This window comes from Trachemys scripta, chromosome 9 (genome assembly GCF_013100865.1).
Source record: "Trachemys scripta elegans isolate TJP31775 chromosome 9, CAS_Tse_1.0, whole genome shotgun sequence".
In the NCBI taxonomy this organism is placed as follows: domain Eukaryota; kingdom Metazoa; phylum Chordata; order Testudines; family Emydidae; genus Trachemys; species Trachemys scripta.
The window spans coordinates 26,481,532-26,503,240 of NC_048306.1; the positions used below are offsets into that span (position 1 = coordinate 26,481,532).

Consider the following 21,709-nt stretch of genomic DNA (forward strand, 5'->3'; position numbering starts at 1 on the left):
TACTGAAAGTGAATGCTGGGGACTAGATCTCCATACTCATGTTGAATACCATTCAAATCCACAAGTAATCTTATTGATTTCAATGCGACCCCTTACAGAGAGTGGTGATACTCAGCATGGTTAAAGGTATCAGAATCTAGCTGTATGCCTGTGACAAGCGAAAGGAAGCAAGGAGAAGGCAGCTTGTATAGTCAAATAATCTTTTACCTGAGCAAAATACTCTTGCTCACGTCAAGCCTCCACATGACAGCATACACAGCTAGAAATGGAATGTTCACCAAGCTAGGTCCTTTCAGTAACCACCATCTTCCTGTCCTTAAAAGTCAAAGCACCATCATCAATGCGAAGTGACAAATGTGGACAGGAAATGGCGCTCACCATTTCCTTGCAGGCAGTCTGTAAGTGGTATGCAGATAATAAAATGCCAACTACATCTATGAGCCCATCCCTGTGTTCAAGGGAATCCAGATTCTTAACCACTTGAATTAAAATTAGGCCATCCTGTAATCAGTGACATTATTCTCTTAAACTAGGTTAAGTCAATTTCCAGTTAGCTCATTCTAAGATACCAGGATCTGATCACCTCAAACTATGGGAAAGTTAGCTTTAAAACTTTGTGATTTGGATTCATCTCTATTTCCAAACTACAGACAGGGCCGGTGCTTCCAGTTAGGTGACCTAGGCGGTTGCCTAGGGCACCAGGATTTGGGGGGGCGGCATTTTGCTGCCCTCGGCGGCAATTCGGCGGCGGGGGGGGGGAGGTTGTCCTTCCGCGCTCTGGGTCTTCAGCGGCAATTCTGCAGTGGATCCTTCACTCGCTCCGGGACCCGCTGCCAAAGTGCCCGAAGACTGGGAGTGCGGAAGGACCCCCCCACTGCAGAATTGCTGCTGACGACCGGGAGCATGGAAGGACCCCCGCTTAGGGCGCCAAAAACCCTGGCTCCGCTCCTGACTACAGAGGTTATTGAGTTGCTGCATAGTCTATTTTAAATTACGGTACTAATGACAGACCTGTCCGGCAAGGCTTTGACCAATCTGGTACTAAAGATATACAATTAGTTATTTGCCGTTGTCTTTTGATTGGCTTAACCTTCTTGATGAGTGTCACCCCTCTTGCAGTCATTAATTACTTTGATACAGGTGGCTCCATTTAAAAGTAATCTGTTTTACTTTCTAGAGAACATCTGGCAAAAAGTAAAGTACAGTATGGCTTACAACAACCGTGATATTTCTTAAACACTTAAGCTTCAATCTAGGCATGAATTTGGAATTGTTAACTGGATGCTTTGGGATTAATTTGTTGTTTAAAGCTGAAATTCCATTCACCAGGTATCTGTTCAGAGGTCTTGAAGGAGGTTAGAACTATGTTGTGTGGGAGAAGGAGGATGTAGAGTCCTGGTAGCTTTGTGAGGGATTTTTTATGAACTTTGTGATGTACAATTTTTCCTCATTTTTCTTTTTGAAATGCTTTCAATATTAAGCAGGCCACAGTTCAGCACAGAATACACTATCTCATGGGGCTGGGGAGTACTCTATTAAAGGCTAGCAGAGAGAATACAAGAGCCTTTTCACTCTCAGAAGAGAGCTATCTTTTGTTATACTATAGGTGTTGCTTTTTCATTTAATGGGGGAGGGGTCCATCCCCACTGCAAGAAAAGATTGGTTGATATTTTCAGCTATTACGCCCTTTAAATCATTGCAAGTAGCCGCTACCATAAAATACATGTAGTTGGCCAAAGCGTACTGTAGCATCTGGTGGTTATTTTAGCATTGAGACAAATGGCAGTTCATATAATAACTGCTACATACAATATAATGATCCATAGTAAAGTGTACTAAAGCTATAGGCCATGGACAATCTGGCACTAAGTCAAACGATTTTAAAATTTATATTGTTTCACCCACTGTTTGTGTTGTGTTTCTGGATTAAATGGACTATAAACAAAAGAGGAGTTTAGAACCATAAAGACCAAGGGCAGAAAAGGAGTTTCTCCATTTATTTTAAATCTGAAGTAAAATAAAACTGGACCTACATAATTCCAGTAAATTGCATTAATTTGGAAAAAAAATCAGTGCCAAAATATTCTCTAGGGACAGAAAAGTGTGGATTTAATTCTTCCATTTCAGAATATAATGCAAAATAAGGATTCCCAACTTCTCCCCAGAACCCAGGAAATTTAGTCCTTTACTAGGTACTGCTCACCTAATGAATAGATCATAGACTGAAAGAAGAGGTTTGATTCTTTTAATTAATTATAACTCCATTTCTTGTTGAAAGTTTTGCTGTACCAAGATATTCAGCAATCTTTATCTGCAAGTAGGGTGACCAGATGTCCCAATTTTATAGGGACAGTCCCGATTTGTGGGTCTTTTTCTTATATAGGCTCCTACTACCCGCCTCCCCCTGTTCTGATTTTTCACACTTGCTCTCTGGTCACCCTATCTATAATTTAGTCTAATAATGAGTCACAGGCTTTTTTGGATACTTAGACAGCTCTCTCTCTAAATCAGTCTTTTCTGTTTATAGCATTTCTATTGCCCTTATGCACATATCCTACTTTTATTAAGAACACAGGCATTTTTTATGACCCTGTGATAAGACAGTCTTTTGCCAATAGAACAAGCTTTAGGAAAACTGCATTATTCAAGAGACTTCCCCACTGCCACAAAGAAGCTTTTTTCAGTCAACAGAACTGATCATTCAGTGCTAAAATGGACTCAGGCCTTGGCTACACTTACCCGGTAGTTCGACGGCTGGAAATCGAACTTCTGGGTTCGACTTATCGCGTCTAGTCTGGACGTGATAAGTCGAACCCGGAAGTGCTCGCCGTCGACTGCGGTACTCCAGCTCGCCGAGAGGAGTACCGCGGAGTCGACGGGGGAGCCTGCCTGCCGCGTGTGGACCAAGGTAAGTTCGAACTAATTCGAACTAAGGTACTTCGAACTTCAGCTACGTTATTCACGTAGCTGAAGTTGCGTACCTTAGTTCGAATTAGGGGGGTAGTGTAGACCAAGCCTCACTGTATCACAAACAAGGATGATGTTAATGTTTTAGATGCCATACTCTCTGAAACTTCCGTTGTGGAGAACCTTACAAACTTCTGGATCATGAACAATTAAAGTCAGTACAGATAGACCATGTGTGACGGGTTACCCCACCCCCTCACCCCCATTCCCCACTGCTGGGGTGCCACCTCATGTACTGGGGTACCACTGAACCTGCCTGTTCCACCAACCTGGGCTCCCTTACACTGTCCTGCTGAGTCAGGCCCTCAAGCCGCCTCTTCTAGCACACACACAGGTAGGGACACACCCAACTGCAGAAAGACAGACACAGAAAGACAGATCACTCTGCATGGGAAGACTCAGGGCTTGTCTACACTGGCACTTTACAGTGCTGAAACTTTCTCGCCCAGGGGTGTGAAAAAACACCCCGAGCGCTGCAAGTTTCAGCGCTGTAACGTGCCAGTATAGACAGTGCTGGTAGTTATACCTCTCATGGAAGTGGTTTCAGTGCAGGACTCTGGGGTGGGGCTGGGGATGAGGGATTTGGGGTGCAGGAAGGGGTTCCAGGTTCACGGGGGCTCAGGGCTGGGAATTGGGGCCTGGGATTGGGAGGCGGACTTACCTCCTGGTCAGTGGCACAGGGGGGTGCAGAGGCAGGCTTCCCGCCTATCCTGGCACCGCGGACCGCTCTGCGCCCCGGAAGCGGCCAGCAGCAGGTCCGGCTCCTAGGCGGAGGTGCAGAAGTGGCTTTGTGTGACTCTCGCCCGCAAGTACCGCCCCTCCCGGCCAATGGGAGTGCAGAGCCGGTGCTTGGGGTGGGGGCAGCATGCAGCGCCCCGTTGCCCCCCTGCCTAGAAGCCGGACCCGTTGCTGGCCGCTTCTGGGGCGCAGCGCAGTGTCGAAACAGATAGGCACTAGCCTGCCTTAGTTGGGCAGCACCCCCAACAGGACTTTTAACGTCCCAGTTGGCGGTGCTGACCAGAGCGACCCAGTGCCTGATATGCTGCAACCCAGTGCTGGGTTGCAACCCGAAGTTTGAAAAATGCTGACATAGTCCATATTCCTAACTTCAGATACAGAAATGATACATGCATACAAATAGGATAATCATATTCAGTAAATCATAACCTTTCCAATGATACCTCACGACCCATCTTGCATAAAACACAACTTAGTTATGCCATATTCATATCATAACAATATCTCTATGAAGAACATTGGGCGTAGTGTCACACCACATGAGATGATTTTTAAAGAGATTTATTTCAATCAGGTTGATACAGTAACAAAGTACTATCAATCATGGAGTTTTGGCGTGCAGGAATGAACTGGAGATACAACAATAATAATAAAAATCATGCTACTACTTAGTTCTTTATCACACTTTTCACCTATAAATCTCTTTATGCAGCAAAGTAGCACAAGAACTTGAAAAGATTAGCTTTGGTAATATACTTCACCAATAAAACAAGCATCTATATATAGATGTGGATACAATATAAACCTGCTGAATCTGTAATAAGATGAGCATAGACAGACCTTGCACCTGCACATATCACTTTGCACAGTTGGAGCTTTTGTCATGGTCTCCCACTGCCTTTTCAAAAATGAGTAGTGTTGTATATTAAAATATTATAACGTGCCACCCACTAACCAATGTCTGAGAAGTCAATGAAAATCCCAGGCTATAACAACTATTAGACACTGTAGGCATGGAATCTTAAGAAAACTGGAAACCTGATTTTTCTTCCTTCTTAATATATATCTTCTAAGCAAGTCATGTGTTGATATTCATAGATTCCAAGGCCAGAAGGGATTGTGATCATCTAATTTGACCTATTTGATAATAGCAGCTAAGATACTGTGAGATATTGTCACACCTGCTGAAATTGGACACCATGTTGAGTCCTATTGTTTGCATCAGTCCAGATGCCAATACACATTCTATTAAGAGTGCAAAACTTCTGATTTCTGGCTGCAGCTCTGTCCCTGTGGAAAGAATATTTCCATCTGACACTTAGCTGATATAATCCAGAAGGCTGGAGAAGCTAATATGTTATGAATCAATATTGCACCAGCCCTCTGCATCTGGTGGTGAGAGTTGAAATCCCACAAATTCTGTAATGTCATGAAATGTAAAATGGCAAACAGAAAACATTGGCCAGGATTGAAACAACTGTTTATGAGGGAAGCAGCTGCCCTCTAGAGGGAGACAGGAAAAGGATTAGCAAGGATTTCTTGTAATAAATCTGAAAGCACAAAAACTAGGCTGCTGTTTAGGATGTGTTTGTCCCAGAAACAGATAGGTACCAATTGTTCTAATACACCTCACACAAGCAAAGGATCCTTGACAGTCAAATAAGGCAAGGCATAGTAACAAAATTAAGTTTCTAAATCTGCAAAATGTATCCTTAGGAGGAATAAAGTAGTATTCTTAATATAAAGCACCAGTACTACTCTCATTAGATGGAAAAGTGTGTTGTGGATCATATCTTCATTCCCTTAATTCAGGATCCCTTGCTAAAGAATATACTCAATTGCTTTATCTAGTCTAATTGTAAATGATTCAAGCCATGGAGTTTTGCCACTTCCCCTGGGAAATTATACTGAAGCCCAACAGTTCTCATTGTTTGAATATGTTTCCTGATATTCACCTCCCTGTTCCTTGTATTCATCTGCAGCCAAATTGTAATCTACTGCATGGTTGCACTTTGGATTGTCCTGGACCCTCCAGCTCCTTTTCACACTCACGGATGTTAATACTTCCCATCGCTACATGGGCACCACGATTTTTTATTCCCCAAGTTTGTTTTGTTGAAAACTTAATTTCCACATACTCTATGCTGAATTCAAACAGTTCCTGGTCACTTGATCCATGCTTCTCTATGACCCTATTTACCTGCTATGTAGGACCTGTCACTAAAATCTGAATGCTAAATTCTTGATCATTTTACAGTTTTTAAGTAGATAGTGCAACATTACTTCATAATTCACTTTTCAGAGAGTTTCTTGCCTTCCTTTGGCAGGACTCAGTGTATTCAGTAGTCACCATTAAAAAGCCATCATTTAGCACAGTATATTAGCTCGGATACTGCTGAAACTTCCTCCGTCTGCACATTTATACCAGTGTGGTAACTGCTGGTAATGTGGACAACCAGTTAAAGAAACTTGTTAATATATGACTATGTCCTACCATATCAGAACATGCTCCAGGATGCTTAAGAACTAGGACAGGATCAATAGTAGCTGGACCACAATTAGAATATGAGTGTTTTTTTTATAATCTCTTCTGAAAACCTTATGTTTGCTGTTAATATCAGTTGGGTTTCCCTAGACCAGAGGTGGGCAAACTATGGCTGGGGGGCCACATTCGGCCTGCGGGACCATCCTGCCTGGCCCTTGAGCTTCTGGTCTGGGAGGCTAGCCCCTCCCCCGCTATTCCCTCTCCCCCGCAGCAGCGTTCTGGGCAGAGGGTTGCGCGCTCCTGCCAAGCAGCGCGGCAGCGTGTCTGGCTCCGGCTGGGTGGCTCGGCTGCCAGACATGCTGCTCTGAACGGCACGGTAAGGGTGTCGGGGGGTTGGATAAGGGGCGGGAGTCCCAAGGGGCAGTCGGGAGACAGGGAGCAGGGGGCGGTTGGATGGGGCGGAGGATCTGGGGGGCGGTCAGGGGATGGGGAACTGGGGGGTTGGATAAGCGTGGGGTCCCGGGGGACGGGGGTGTGGATAGGGGTCAGGGGATGGGGAACAGGGGGGTTCGATAGGTGTGGAGTCCCTGGGGCCTGTCAAGGGGCGGGGATGTGAATAGGAGTCAGAGCAGTAAGGGGACTGGGAGCAGGGGGGTGGATAGGGGGTGGGGTCCTGGGAGGGGGCGGTTAGGGAACAAGGAGCAGGGGGGGTTGGATGGGTTGGGAGTTCTGAGAGGGGCAGTCAGGGTGCAGGTAGTGGGAGGGGGTGGATAGGGGGTGGGGGCCAGTCTGTTTGGGGGAGGCACAGCCTTCCCTACCCGGTCCTCTATGCAGTTTTGCAACCTCAATGTGGCCCTTGGGCCAAAAAGTTTGCCCACCCCTGTATTAAGTGAATTGAAAAATACAATTTCTGTTGTTGTTTTTTTACAGTGCAAATACTTGTAATCCCCTGACTGCCCCCCGGGACCCCGCCCCTTATCCATATGTCCCTTCATGCTTCAACCACCATTACAGGGGACATGTCCATGCTTATGACAGGTTCTGCTCAATAAGAATCCAAAGCAGTGCGGACCGACACATGTTCATTTTCATTGTCTGAGTCAGATGCCACCAGCATAAGGTTGATTTTCTTTTTTGTGATTCCAGTTCTGTAGTTTCTGCATCAGAGTGTTGTTCTTTTAAGACTTCTGAAAGCATGCTCCACACCTTGTCTCTCAGATTTTGGAAGGCACTTCAAATTCTTAAACCTTGGGTCGAGTACTGTAGCTATCTTTGGAAATCTCACATTGGTACCTTTTCTGCATTTTGTGAAATCTGCAATGAAAGTGTTCTTAAAATGAACATGTGCTGGGTCATCATTCGAGACTGCTATAACATGAAATATATGGCAGAATGTGGGTAAAACAGAGCAGGGGACATACAATTCTCCTTCAAGTTATTCAGTCACAAATTTAATTAACACATTTTTTTTAACGAGCATCATCAGCATGGAAGCATGTCCTCTGGAATGATGGCCGGAGGGTGAAGGGGCATATGACTGTTTAGCATATCTGGCATGTAAATACCTTGCAATGCTCGCTACAAAAGTGCCATGCGAATGCCTGTTCTCACTTTCTGGTGACATTGTAAATAAGAAGAGGGCAGCATTATCTCCTGTAAATGTAAACAAACCTGTTTGTCTTAGCAATTGGCTGAATAAGAAGTAGGACTGAGTGGACTTGTAGGCTCTGAAGTTTTATATTGTTTTGTTTTTGAGTTCAGTTATGTAACAAAAAAATCTACATTTGTAAGTTGCACTTTCACGACAAAGAGATTGCACAACAGTACTTGTATGAGGTGAATTGAAAAATACTATTTCTTTTGTTTCTCATTTTTACAATGCAAATATTTGTAATCCAAAATAATATACACTTTAGTTTCAATTACGACACAGAATACAATATCTATGAAAATGTAGAAAAACATCCAAAATATTTAATACATTTCAATTGGTATTCTATCGTTTAACAATGTAATTAAAACTGCGGTTAATTGCAATTAATTTTTTAGTTAATCACGTGAATTAACTGCGATTAATCAACAGCCCTAATTTATTCAAGTAAGAACTCTGAAGAACACACAAATAGAAAATATAAAGACTAGTCCCTTTTGGATAAGAAGAATCGACCCTTCCAGTTCTCTTACTAAATAAGGGCATAGCAGTTTTGTGTTTTGGCTGATTTCTGATGAGTGAGTGTTCAGGTACTTCTTGCTTGAAGTAATTTTTTAAGCACTAAACCAGTCATGGATGCAGTTTCTGAAATGAGTTGATGTTCCATGCTAGATTTGGTGATGAAAAATTGAAACTGTTCCAAGCTAAAGGGAAAAATGACCTGCAAGTGAGTTGGGAACTTCTTAAATGAATTAGTCCTCAGTGGAGAAGAAAAATTAGAGACTTTGAAACTGCTGAAGTACATTTGGAAGAGCACAGTTAAATCACTGTGAGATGTGAAAAGCGAGGATAGGCAGATACCACGAAGCATAGAGAAGACACTGTCCAAAAGACTGGCAGTGGCAGACTGCCTAAGTCTATACTCCCTTCAAAACAAACTGTGAAATGAGTAGCAACTGCAAATCCATTTTTGGTTTTTTAAGAAAAGAAAATTTACATGAAGCCTTCTTTTCCTACAGAAAGCACCTCGAGGAGAGATCTGTTCTAATATCTAATAGTTAAGAATATTAGTACAAGTGTGGAAATAAAACTTGGGAATGATTCTTCCCCCCAACTCCCCGAGTTAATTTTCAAAGCATCAGTGTTTAAATAACTGTAGAAAGAGTCTTTCATAACTCCAGTACTATTTCTAGAGGGGAGCATTAGTGCATTGCTCATGCATATTCACACTCTGGCACATCACATTGTTACACTATAGTACAGAATCCCATGATTTTAATAAAATTATTTTCTTAAAGTCTGATTTGAAACACTAGTTTATTACAATGGTTTCCCATGTTCTTTCTCCAAGGCACCTTGACATTAATTCTTACCATTCTAATTCTTATTAATGGCCTGCTTGGTGACCTTGGGGAAGTCACTTCCCTTCCCTCCCCATGCCTCAGTTTCCCCACCTATAAACATTAGAATAGTGATACTGATCTCCTTTGTAAAATGTTTTGAGATCTACTGATGAAAAGTTCTGTATAAGAGGTAGGTATTAACAACTATTATCATCCCAGTTTATTGAGAACACGTGGAAGACAAAATCAAAGGTTAGCAAAAAATAGACAGCTTGGGTGCACATGCAAATCCAGGCATTTAGTGTATCTTGAGATTTTTATGCTGACTGATCTAGAAAATTCAACAGTTTGCTTTTTTTTCTTTCCCATAATTAAATAAAATGTACAGTGGTAGTTAACAATCTAAGTCCTTTGTACCCAGTTAATCATGCCTAATACAAGTGTGGGCTAAAGGCTGATGTACATGAAAATAATTGCTATTTGATGGCTCTGAAAATGGGTCTCAGCTAGATTGACTAATCCTATTTCTTAGTGGATTATGTACATTGGAAAACAGTCAGACAGGGACTAGTCTGATAGTCCTTGTATACCTCCAACTCCCACTGAAGCCAAAGGAAGAGTTTTGGGTGCACAGGGATTGTGGCATTGGTCACTAAATTGGCGCAGTTTTTCCTAAAAGGAGGGTTAGGTTTAAACAAACATTTAGAGAAAAAATATCCTCTCGTTTTATTAGAGGAAAACCCGGTCGGTCAGAGAAGTAGGGGAACATTTAGTTCTGCCAAATTAACAAAACATATACATTTTTAAGTGAAGAGTTTTTAAAAAGTTACAGGAAACCTAAATCCATCCAAATGGTAAATCTCTATTTTTTATTGTCTAGCCCTAACTTTTAAAATGATTAAACTGATCCCTTCCAAATATATATTTTAAAAAAGCTTCTACAGCACAGGTCAGCAAACTTTTTGGCCCGAGGGCCACATCTGGGAATAGAAATTGTATGGCGGGCCATGAATGCTCATGAAATTGGGGTTGAGGTGTAGGAGGGGGTGAGGGCTCTGGTTGGGGGTGTGGGTTCTGGGGTGGGGCCAGAAATGAGGAGTTCAGGGTGTGGGAGGGGGCTCCGGGTTGGGGTTAGGGGAGGGTGAGGGCTCTGGCTGGGGATGAGGAGTTTGGGGTGTTGGAGGGTGCTTGGGGCTGAGGTCGAGGGATTTGGAGGGCAGGAGGGGGATCAGGTCTGGGGCAGGAGGTTGGGGGGCGGGGGAGGCTCAGTGGTGCAAGCTCATGGGCAGCGCTTACCTCAAGCGGCTCCTGGACTAGCGGCACATCCCTTCTCTGGCTCCTATGCAGAGGCACAGCCAGGCGGCTCGACACACTGCCCCGTCCATGGGCATTGTTCCTGCAGCTCCCATGGAAGCTTCAGGGTCAGTGCTTGGGGTGGGGGCAGCATGCAGAGCGGAGTCCCGGGGCTGCCCCTACGTGTAGGAGCCAGATGGGGGCCATGTCGCTGCTTTCAGGAGCTGCGTGGAGTGGCCCCCGACCCCGCTCCCCAGCGGGAGTTCGAGGGCCGGATGAAAACAGCAGGTGGGCCAGATGCGGCCTGTGGGCCGTAGTTTGCCCACCCCTGTTCTACAGGCTGACACTCTGCATTCCCAGTTTGATTCCAAAGTGAATTATTATGACTAAAAAGAATTTGAAATGGAAACATTGACAAACTGTTAAGTATTGTAGCGCCAGTCGGCGTTGAATAGTATCTGCTAGAGCTGGCTGGGATTTTTCATTGAAGTGTTTTTTCAATGGAAAATGCCATTCCTGCAAAAAATCAACCTTTTCAGCAGGAAAAAGTAAGTTTTGCTTTTAATTTTTCTACTTTCTACTGGGAAAATCTAAATGAAACATTTCGTTTGGGTCACCCTGAATCAAAACCTTTTCGTTTGTCAACCAAACATCAAAATAGTTTTTTTGGACTAGCTAAATTTTAACCTGGGTACATCTGAGCAGCCATAATGTCTCAGGGGAGTTGTAGTTCAGGAGTCTTACACCCCCATTTCCGCATATGGCCCACACTCCCTACCTGGCCTTCATCTCCCATGATGCTGGAGATGTCCATTGCTACTAGAGACTTTCTTTACCTCAACTGACTAAAGCCTGTGTTTTAGAAGCACAAGGTGACAATGAATTATACTCCTGATATGCACACTTGCAATGTAGCAGGTGGCTGTGATGACCTACAGGCAGTCATGGATTATTACAGTTAGACCTGGTTGAAAAATTTGACAAAACATTTTCCCAATCAAAAAGTGCAATTTCGGCAAAACCAAAATATTTTGATTTCAATAAAAATTTCATCTGGAAGGTTTCTTGGGTCCAGGATGGAATTCCAGTTCAAAACGCGAGACAAAGAGAGAGAGATCAGCATAGTCCATAGCCTGGGGGTTAGGACTCTGAATAAAGCAGAGCAGTGGACTAGAACCCAGGTCTCCCACATTAGCAGTCTGCCCCGGCCTAATTTTAGGTCACATGCAGACTTAATCCCATCCTTCCACCCCATGCCTGAGTTGCCACAGCTGCCACTACCTCCTGCCCCTGTGGTGGGCTGTCCTCTTCCTGCTTGGAGTCAGTGCGCGAGTGGCTATGTGGCTGCCATCCATTGCCCCTTGATGTCCTGTGTGCATGCTGTGGCGTGAGAGGAGCTGCCATTCCTCGGCAGGCATATCCTGGAACACAGCCCAGCGAGGTGGTAGTGGCTGGGAGAAGCAGAACACACTGACACCCCAATGCCAACCCCACGGGCAGGAGGAGGAGAGCTGACCTAACCCAAGAGGGTTTGGTTGTTTTCCCACCCAACCCAGACTGAGCACTTGTAGTCTTGTCCCAGTGGGTTTAGGTTGGATGCAGGGCTCTATCCCTCTCCGTAATGGTTGCGGAACCACTGGTACAGAGAGTCTGTCTCTCAATTGTTCCAGCTGGAGCAGATCCACATTGTATAAATATTCACTGGGGGTGAGAGAGAGAGAGAGCGACAGAGACTCTACAGCCCAGTGGTCAGGACACTCACCTGGGATGCCAATAGCCTGGTGGCTAGCTAGAGCACTTGCCTGGAGCATGCAAGACCCTGATTTCAAGCAGAGACTTGAAACTGATCTTCCAGACCCCAGGCATGTGTCTTAGGCACCAGGCTATTAGCTCCTTTGGTCTTCCTTGTACTCGTTTGGGTTTGTTTGTTTGGGTGAAAACATTTCAAGAAGTTTCATTTACTTTTTGCATCAGAACAAAAACTGATTTTGAAATCTATTGTGAACCACAGTTGGTTTTCAGGCAGCCCAATGTGTCTAAAAACAAGCTCACAGCCAGATTGTTCATCTTCCCAAACCAACCATCCTCCAAACCAGGACGACAGTAATCTCACAAGTATTGCCTTCATAAACATCACCACCACTCTGATGGACTGTGATGATTTCAAACAGTCACCCACCTGCTGCGTGAGGACACCCTCTCCTCCTCCTTCACATCTCTCCTCCAGGCTGACTTGACCCATGGAGCTTACAAGTCACTTCAATCGCTAGGCCAAGGGGTCTTGGGTCAGTGGGTGAGGGGCAGTTGGGGGAAGTCAACATTTATGTAATTACAAAACTAAAGTAAATTGAGTAGTGACTGTGTATGGATAGCAAATGCTAGGAAATCTAAACACGGTGTGTGTGTGTGAGTGTGTGTGTGTGATTGCCACTTCCCCTATAATACAAATGGTAAATATTTCATTGCCTCCATCTCCTCCTCCCTTTATACACGGTTTGTCTTCAAACTGTACACTCTTTGGCACACACAATATATTTACCTCTGATTTTATACAGCACTTAGCAAAATGGGGCCCTGATTCTGAATGGAGCTTTTGAGAGCTAATGTAATATAAATATTTAATAATCATAATAAGAATTACAATAAGAATTTGTAAATACTGTAACAATGTGCCTGAAAGTATCACCTTTAGCAAATGGTGCTTTTATCTTTGCTGCTTAGACTCGTGCATGGCTTTGATAAGAGGTACAGATGCTTTTTTATAGGGGCTCAATATAATATTTCAGAATGTATGGCACATGGTACAGTACCCAGCAATGATTCATGCAGAAGCTAGTCACAAATTAAGTCTGCTTTTGTACAAAACAAAGAAAGGAAACAGAAATCACTCGTGAAAGGAGGAGAGTTGGGACCAGTTAATGTCTGTAATGCATATATATTCTATGGGCTTTTAAAAATGCAAGTTATTGATTCTATACCCTGTTTTGGCTGCTTTGGAAGTAGTGCTGGGTGACTAATAGATTTTTTGGTTCATTGGCAATTTTGAAAAATAAAAAAATTGTTTCAGGTCAAACCAAAAACAAGGTTTCTCAAAATTTTTGGTAAATCGAGTAGTTGAAAAAATATTGTTTTAGGTCAAAAGATGTTTTGTTTGACCCAAAGCAAAAATGTTTCCTTTAGATATGAGGCATTCATGTTTTTTAAAATTTTAAATAAAGTTAAAAGATTTTTTAAAATGTCATTTTGAATAAAAAAATCAAAATGGTTTCTAAAATACTGAAACAAAATGTTTCAATTTTTTTTATTTTGAGTTTTTTTTCCAAACACCGAAACAATTCAGCAAAAGCGACACAAATTTGCAAAACTTTTTAGTGTCGCCAAATCTGCATTACTCCCCCCCCACCAAAAAAAACCCAACCGTCACTTTTTGACCATTTCTACTTGTAAGTACCTCGAGGCAGGGAAAACACCTTCCTGTGCACATATATTTTGTAGGCACAATTGGGTATGAATTCTAATTGAAACCAATGGCAGCTTCAGCAACAGAAGAAAGTGATAATTTGAAACTACGCTATTCCATTCTTGGGGGCAAAATTTGCCTTTGAAACACAAATGCAACTCGGATTAAATTCAATGCAAGTAACGCGCACCAATGCAAGGCAGAATGTGACAGAGTTTACATAGATATGACAGAAAAGAGCACATCAGTAGGGCTTCATTGTACAAACACTAACTATTTGTGCTCTAAAAGCATGGTGGCAATTTTGCTGAAAATGTTGTGTATTCTAAACAGCCGTGGTTCCCAATAAGATAACAGGCTAGGTTCATTTGTTTTTCAAAATAGCTGGAGATTGCTGATGTCCTGTCAATATTTTAACAAGGAGTGCCCACAAAATTCCATGCTCCCCCAGTCTATGAACAAACCAATGGGATCAGGGGTGGGGAGGACGGGTCGCTGCAGAGAGGAGGGGTGAAGACCCCTGGGATCTATTCATTTGTTTTTCCATTTTAAAGAAAACACTTCCACATAATCATAACCAAGGATGGAGTCAACACCCTCCCGCCCTCTTTTTTGTGTTTTTGTTTGGTAAATAAACTTGCATTAAAAGCACTTTGTTGGCTATTTTTATACTTTATTGCTGAAAAAAATTATACTGAGCTTATTGATAGTATAAAACAGTATTCAGCTTGTTTAATTAGAAGTGGGGAAGGATAGGGGCAGTGTGTGTGTTTGAGAGAAGGCCTTGTGAGGGAACCAGGTATATGCCACCCTGGGAACATTTTTGGAAAATAACTGACATTTAGTGTAATCAGGTACTTTCCACAGGGGAAGGTTTGTTCTTTATGAGCCCTAGGAACTGCAATACTGGACCAGCACAGTGACCCTTCTAGTCCAGTCTCTTGCAGTTGCCAGTAAAACATGCTCCAGAAAAAAGAAAAGCCCATAATAGATAATTATGGAATAACTTGCCTTTCCGAGAAGTTTCTTACCAACTCCAGAGAGAGAGAAGGGGCAGGAATTATTCGGAATGGTTAGAAAGGGGGGTGAACTCCCTAAGGGGCAGGAAAGCCATCCCAACTCTCCCTTCAGCATGGCAGGAGAATTTTAATCAGGGGTTCCTGAGAGTCCCCTCGAGCCTGCAGCTGCTAAAGATACCTGTTAATCAGTTTACAGTTAATAATTAAACCATTGCCTTGAGATAAACCAACAGCCCCAGATTAGTGCAGTGGATTGATTAAATTCCAAAGATATCAAAGTCACTGGTAAAGTTGCCAGGTTCTGGCTAAATGCTATAATTGGCTGTTTTTTAAAAGATATATCCAGTGTTTATTCTTCAAAAGGAAACATGGGAAAATTCTTGCAATGGCAGAAATACAGTAATTCTGGAGGACTGACCCAGTGACTGATATCTTTGAAGGGCTTTTGCCACGTATGCTCACCACTAATCCACAGGGGTTTCTAGCCTCTCACACTCTGCTTGACATGGCAACAGCAGTACAAAAGCTTCAAATCAGCTAAACTGCATTTCTTTCGCTAAACACCTTCAGGATGGCCTCAAGTGCAAATTTTAGGTTTAGTTAATTTCTACTGAGGGCACTCAGAGGCAATGTAATGAAACTATTTCTGTTTTTCAGTCTGAAAGGCAAAGGCCCAATTGGGCTCTCTCTGAAGTCAGCTGTAAAATTCCCATTGCCTACTATGGTAAAAATCAATTTTCTTGATTGTCTCTTTTCCAGGAAGCCAAATCAGACTTCCCTATGTATATAAATCTATGGATACAATTCACGCTGGTGCAATAAGCCAGCACGAGGTCCTCCACACCATTTAAAGCATGCAGCTAAAGTGGAGTCCCTTAGTTTACCCATAATGGTGTATGGATAGGTTCTCTGCACACCTGTGTGCTGAAGAGGTTTGTGTGTCAGCCTAGCACAGGCTGGTTTGGGAAGTGGCAATCGGAGGAGAATGGAGGATAGACCATACAATCTGCCACTATGTGGTCAGTTTCCCTATTACCTTATTCTAGAAGTATGGAGGGACAGCAGCTACTATGTTCCAGCCCATAAACTGCGGTACTGACCACAGAAATGGGGGATCAGCATGTCTGCAGCCCCTACACCCTGCTTCTTTGGGATAGTGGCTTTTGTCTCCTCAACCCCTCCAGTCCCATATCCTTTGCCCACAAAAATGTGATTAATCTGATTGTGGATGGGTTACTAGGGGTGCTTTGCCTTTCAGTTGTGTGTTGCTCTGTAAATTAACACAGCTATCTCCTCAGCCTTATCTTCATTATTCATCTATATTCTCTCACACCTTTAAATCCCAGGTACAAAAGGGAAAACTGATCCATTTTCACTTTGCATCTAAACGCATTTGCAGATTCTTCACTTGCCATTTGAATCTATGTAGGTCTTTTTATGCACTCTAAAGGGAGAATAAATGAATCCTGAGAGGATGAAATTCATTCATGGTCAAAGGAAGAAGGACTACCACAGTATCTGTGCATTTGAGAGTTAAAGCTGCTATAATGTGAGATTCACAAAGTTATTTGAGAGTCGAGTGGATAAAAACCCATGGCAGCTGGTCATGATGCAAAAGTCTCTCTCTCACACACTCTCTCTCTCTCTCTCTCTGTAGGAGCAAGACAGAGAATCCTCTTTTTGCAGTGCTGTATCACCCGCCACTAGTCCAAGGAATAGCATTCACTCCAGCTTCACAATGAGTTGTTTACTGGCCTTGGCTGCCTGTGAGAGCAGCCAGAAGAGAGTGGAGAAAAAGGAGAATAAACAAAATGAAATCAGGGCATGTGAGCTGTTTGGCTAAGTTTTAAAAACCAAAGTTTAAAAGCAGACTCAGGATCCCAAGCAGAGGGCTGGAGAAGGCTGGGAGAAAAGAAACTGACCACTAAGAAAGCAAAGCTGAATAATTTGTCCACTGACATTGCTCTTCCTCCCAGACAGAAGACACCCCAAAACCTTTTCCTAGCTGAAGGGCCGGCATTGAAGGTAAGAGAGAGAAATAAAACTGGTTAATTGGTAAGTCAGGAGCCAGATTTACTGAGACAATAAGATTTAGCAGACTAGGCTATAAAGACCTGAGAAGTGCTACCTCTCTGGAGATTGTGAGCTTTATAATGATCTCCATAAACATTTGAAATTCAAACTACCTCTTGAACGTTTTCAGCAGGAACCTAAGGCTTTCAGAGCAAACTGAAATCTCTTGCTCATTTTTATCTAAACAGTTGCACCTAGAATTTCAATTATCTTTATAAAGTTTCATTTTGCAGCCAGAGGGTGTTCTAGGGTGCAAGCCTGAGGCAGAAATCGCTTCTTTACCCTCTTTTTTTTAAAATTGGGGTTGGGGGTGGGGAAAACACAGTCACTGTAGTTGTGGAAACACAAAGTTTGAGCTTTCAGACCTGGGTATCCCCTTGCTTTACAATTGCCAGTCTAAAACAATACTCTGCTACAAGCACCCACCCACCCACCGGCTGCGTCAGCCAACCAACTGCTCAGGAAATAAGCTTTATCTATTGTCGAGCAGTACTTAAGCTGCTAATTCTTAACTGTGAAGGGTGCTTTTCCTCGGCAAGGCGCTTCGGGGGAAAACACAATCAGCCCAATGACCGGTGACTAAAAACACAGAGGACGGGGCGGGATCACAGCTACTAATAATACCTTCTTATCCAATGAAAAACATTTCCTATTGAGACCCCCAAGAGTTCCCCCTGCTCACAGATCCTGCATAGACATTGGGCCTTTTCTTGCGTCCTGTTTCCTAAGGCATGATGGCTGCAACGTTCAGCAGTTTTCCTCCCCTAACAAAGGAATGGAGATAACTGCTATTAGCCTCACATTTTAAAGGATGAACGACAATCAGTAAACAGCTAGAGCAGGGAGATTTTACTTATAGGATTAAACAAACCTTCATTTAAAAAAATGGATAAGTCTATGGACTGCCAGAGAGGAATCTGTCTGAGATCTGCTAACTAGGTAGCTGTCTGGAGGCATGATATCTCTAGCCCTTTATCTCTGGGGTAAGTTTCTATTTTTATTTATTAATTTTCTGGTTCCGTTATAAAAAAGTACAGATTTAATGTCAGCTATGAGACTCTGATTTTAATACTTTTTAATTCACTGGGTCAGACTGATGCCTGCTGTAACCAATAGAATGATTTCACTGGAAATAATTCTAGCCCACTAGGTTTGAATTGTGGAATATTTTAGTACTAACCTAACAATACTTTTATCTGGGGAAATATTTCATTTCTATTGCCCAAGCCATAATATTGTTTCTATGAAAGAAGTGCTAGTTTCTCACAGTGATGTAGCAACATGTTTACAGTGAAAAGATTATCTCCATGTTTTTGGAATGCAATTACTCTGCAAAACTACTTACTTGCTATGAATTATTGCAATGCAAACCATTGCAATGCACACTATCTCCTGAAGTCAGTATGACAAATTAAGGACCTCTGTCAGAGTTGTGTTTAATTAGCTAACTAACGTGTTTCAGCTAATCCAAATAATAGCAGCTTGTTCAATAATAAATTGTTTAGAGCATTTTTTAACATTTTGCATTCAGTATCTCAAAGATACTGTTTAACATAGGTTTAAACAAGCGAGCTCTATATTGAACAATGCTAATTTAGGCTGTCATCTTGCAAAGATTTATATGCTTAGCTTTATGCACTGTGACAGTGCATACAGTTAAGCACATGCCCAAATCTTTGCAGGATCAAGGCCCTAGAAGCTATATTTCCAGAATTGAGTATAAGAGTCAACATTTCTCATTTTGTAAAACTGTTTTATTTTAAAGAATTAAGGGGCATTCATTTGCAGCCAAATTCTGCTCCCTTTTAATCAATGGAAAAACTCCCATTGATTTCAATAGGGCCATGGTTTGGCTATAAGTATATGTAAAAACTTATCAAATGTAAAATGTATTAGGCATATAAGATACTTAGTTATTAAAATGTGATGCTTTTAAAAAGACAATTACAATAAAAATCCCTTAGTTTTTTCACCATCTCGAGAATGATTTACAGCAGATACTTTTAAATAATAGTGCTGAGTTTTTCTTTAAGACCAGGCAGTTCTATAATTTATTATTACTCCAATAGATGAATACAATAGTTAGCAAAACCTAAAGGATGAGGAAGTTTAAAGCTCAGTGAGGATATCCTCTCACCCTACAATACTTTTTCCATCCTCCTTCTCTTACTAGTATTATGAAAGCAAAGCAAACCTAGCAGGAAGCTAACCTTGCTACTATAAAGAGTTCAAAGCTTATTAACGTAAAGAGTCCTGAAAAACACGGGGAGAAAGGACTCAGTGTACATTTCTTTTTACTCCTTAGAGACTAAAAATGAGACTTCTCCTGACTAGGGTTTAGGTTAGTTGATAAAACCAGTGTCCTTTAAATTCTGGAGATAGAAGTTCAGAACATACAGAGAAAGTACAAATAGAACCATGCCTGAATGCAGTTACCTATTAACTTTCATTTCAGAAGATGTGGTTTGACAAGGAACACAAAGAAAATACATCAACTTGTCTCTCGTCATGTTTTCTGGCAGAAGTGAGATATTAATGTTAACAGTTTCTAAGTGTTGCAGATCACAAGCAGCAGAAAAGATGCAATCCTAGCAGTAAGAAGAAGAACAGGAGTACTTGTGGCACCTTAGAGACTAACAGATTTATTAGAGCATAAGCTTTCGTGGACTACAGCCCACTAGCAGTAGCACTTTCTTTTTTCTAGAGGCTGTGTGACATAACAGACAGAACATGGGACTAGGAATAGGAAACCTTATATTCTAGGATCTAGTACTGCCACTTTTAAGGGTATGTCTGCACTACAGAATTAGCCCAGGTTTTTACCCAGGTGTTGCTACTAGCTCCTGTCCTATCCACCCTCAAAAATCTCTCACCCGAGAGAAGTGCTTTCAACCCTGGTTTAGAGCCCAGATTCTGCTTTCACTGGAACTAGTAACCCACCCACTTTGCAGTAAGGATGCAGGGTAAATCACTGCAGTATTAATAGTCCATCAATGCCTTGCCACAATTTCCCCCGTGTGCTCAGAACAGAACTTCTCCCATAATTGACTGGGAAAGAATCAGAGCAGCTCAGCTTACCGCAGCATGAAGAATCATGGGATGTACCCGCAGAAGTCCTCATGACACACATGGGGGAACACAGCATCAGTGAGGACACAGTAACTTGGATGTGGTTTTACAGCGTGGTCACTCATATCCAGGCCAACTCTGCAGAGAATTCATACCCTTACATGCAGGTTGGGTCTGAGCCTGTCCCCATTGACTTCAGTGGTGCAAAACCAGACCTGCTAAGTTCTGGATCTGTTTCCAAAATAGGGAAAAACCATAAGTAAAACCCTGCCATATCTCATAGGATTAACAGCATTACAAGGTTTACTAAATGTTTGCAAAGAGCTGTCTACGTGTAAATCACTATAAAATTGCTCTGTATTTTTATTAATATTATAGGATTTCTTCAGTCAATTGACCACAATTGTCAAAGTATTTATATCCATATTCTTCCTGATTGGTCAGTCTACTTATGTTAATTTTTTAAGATATATTTGTGTTTGTTAGAGTTCACCAAAAATGTGAAATCTAGTTATAGAAGATTGCAGCCCTAGCTTGCCTGCTGGAATTTAGACCAGGTTGGTAGTGAAGAACATTCATTACCATGACGCATTGTTGGCCTTCCATACGTAAAGCAAGCTGATTAAATCAATCCAGTCCCTGGCTATTTGTATGGACAGCTGTTCACTGCCACAAATGACATTCTATTTAACTATCCCAACAGACAGACATAGGACTGAATGGGTATGGAGCTGAAATCCCCATCCATCCCCAATGGGGTCTTACCAGGTCAAGTGGGTATAAAGGATTGCTCTGCTGCTATGCTTGTTCCATAAATAATATGACTTTAGTCTCTGGGGACATGAAGCCACCACCTTTCACGAAAGCTAAATTATTTTACTGGAAACAGAAGTTATCTATTCACCAGAGCAGACAGTAGTGGTACATGTTTTGCTCAAATGCACCATCTCCTGCATTTACTCAAGAGAGACTATGCTCTGAAAGGGTGAAGACCTATTCAGTTTCAGTAACAGTTTAGCCTGTCCTTAAATGAGAGAGCTTTCTGAATTATTTGTAGTTTTGTTTTCTAGAAAATTCAAAAACTATCTTTATCTTGGCAAGTTTGAGCAAGTGAATTTGAACAGTGTTCATCAGTCATTCAGCTTTAGAAATGAGTACATACGAAGGCAACAATAGCTTGCTTTTGTATCATATACACAATATGCTTTTTCATAATACTTTAAAAAGTTATGTATGTTCACAAAGAAAGTCACATCTGAAAAGCTACTTTTTTTTTTTAGCATTTTGGGGGTTTCACTTTGGAACCTACGGATACGGTCTTCTGTCTCAAGAGGTCTTTGTTTTCAAGTTAAACATGAGTTGTATTGCATTACTCAAAAATAACGCCACCTCCCCTCAAACCATGCTGTAGTTTTCCCACCATTCTCTGTCATTCGTGGAAATATGGCATCTAGAAATTGAATTATGGGAATGAAATTATGGGGTCTCTGAATCTGTGTTTTTTTTAATGACAAATCATTCTAGCTTTATTACATTATTATAGCTTTGCTCCCTGAAGGAGTAAAATGTCACAACTCTCGCTGTCTGTTAGCTTTCAGCACTGGGGGGTGT

The 21,709-nt window shown here is 42.1% G+C and overlaps 1 protein-coding gene across 2 annotated transcripts in view; it reads left to right on the forward strand.

Annotated features, from left to right (window-relative positions):
- LPAR4 (lysophosphatidic acid receptor 4) overlaps positions 1-21,709 on the forward strand; it is a 52,612-nt gene that overhangs the window by 17,335 nt on the left and 13,568 nt on the right. The window contains exon 2 of one of the 2 annotated variants that reach the window (XM_034781737.1): positions 16,614-16,981. The gene's annotated coding sequence lies outside the window, so the exon portion shown is untranslated. Of the gene's footprint in view, positions 1-16,613; positions 16,982-17,529; positions 18,013-21,709 lie in introns of those variants that run through there. The other variant, XM_034781736.1, reaches the window with a different exon arrangement.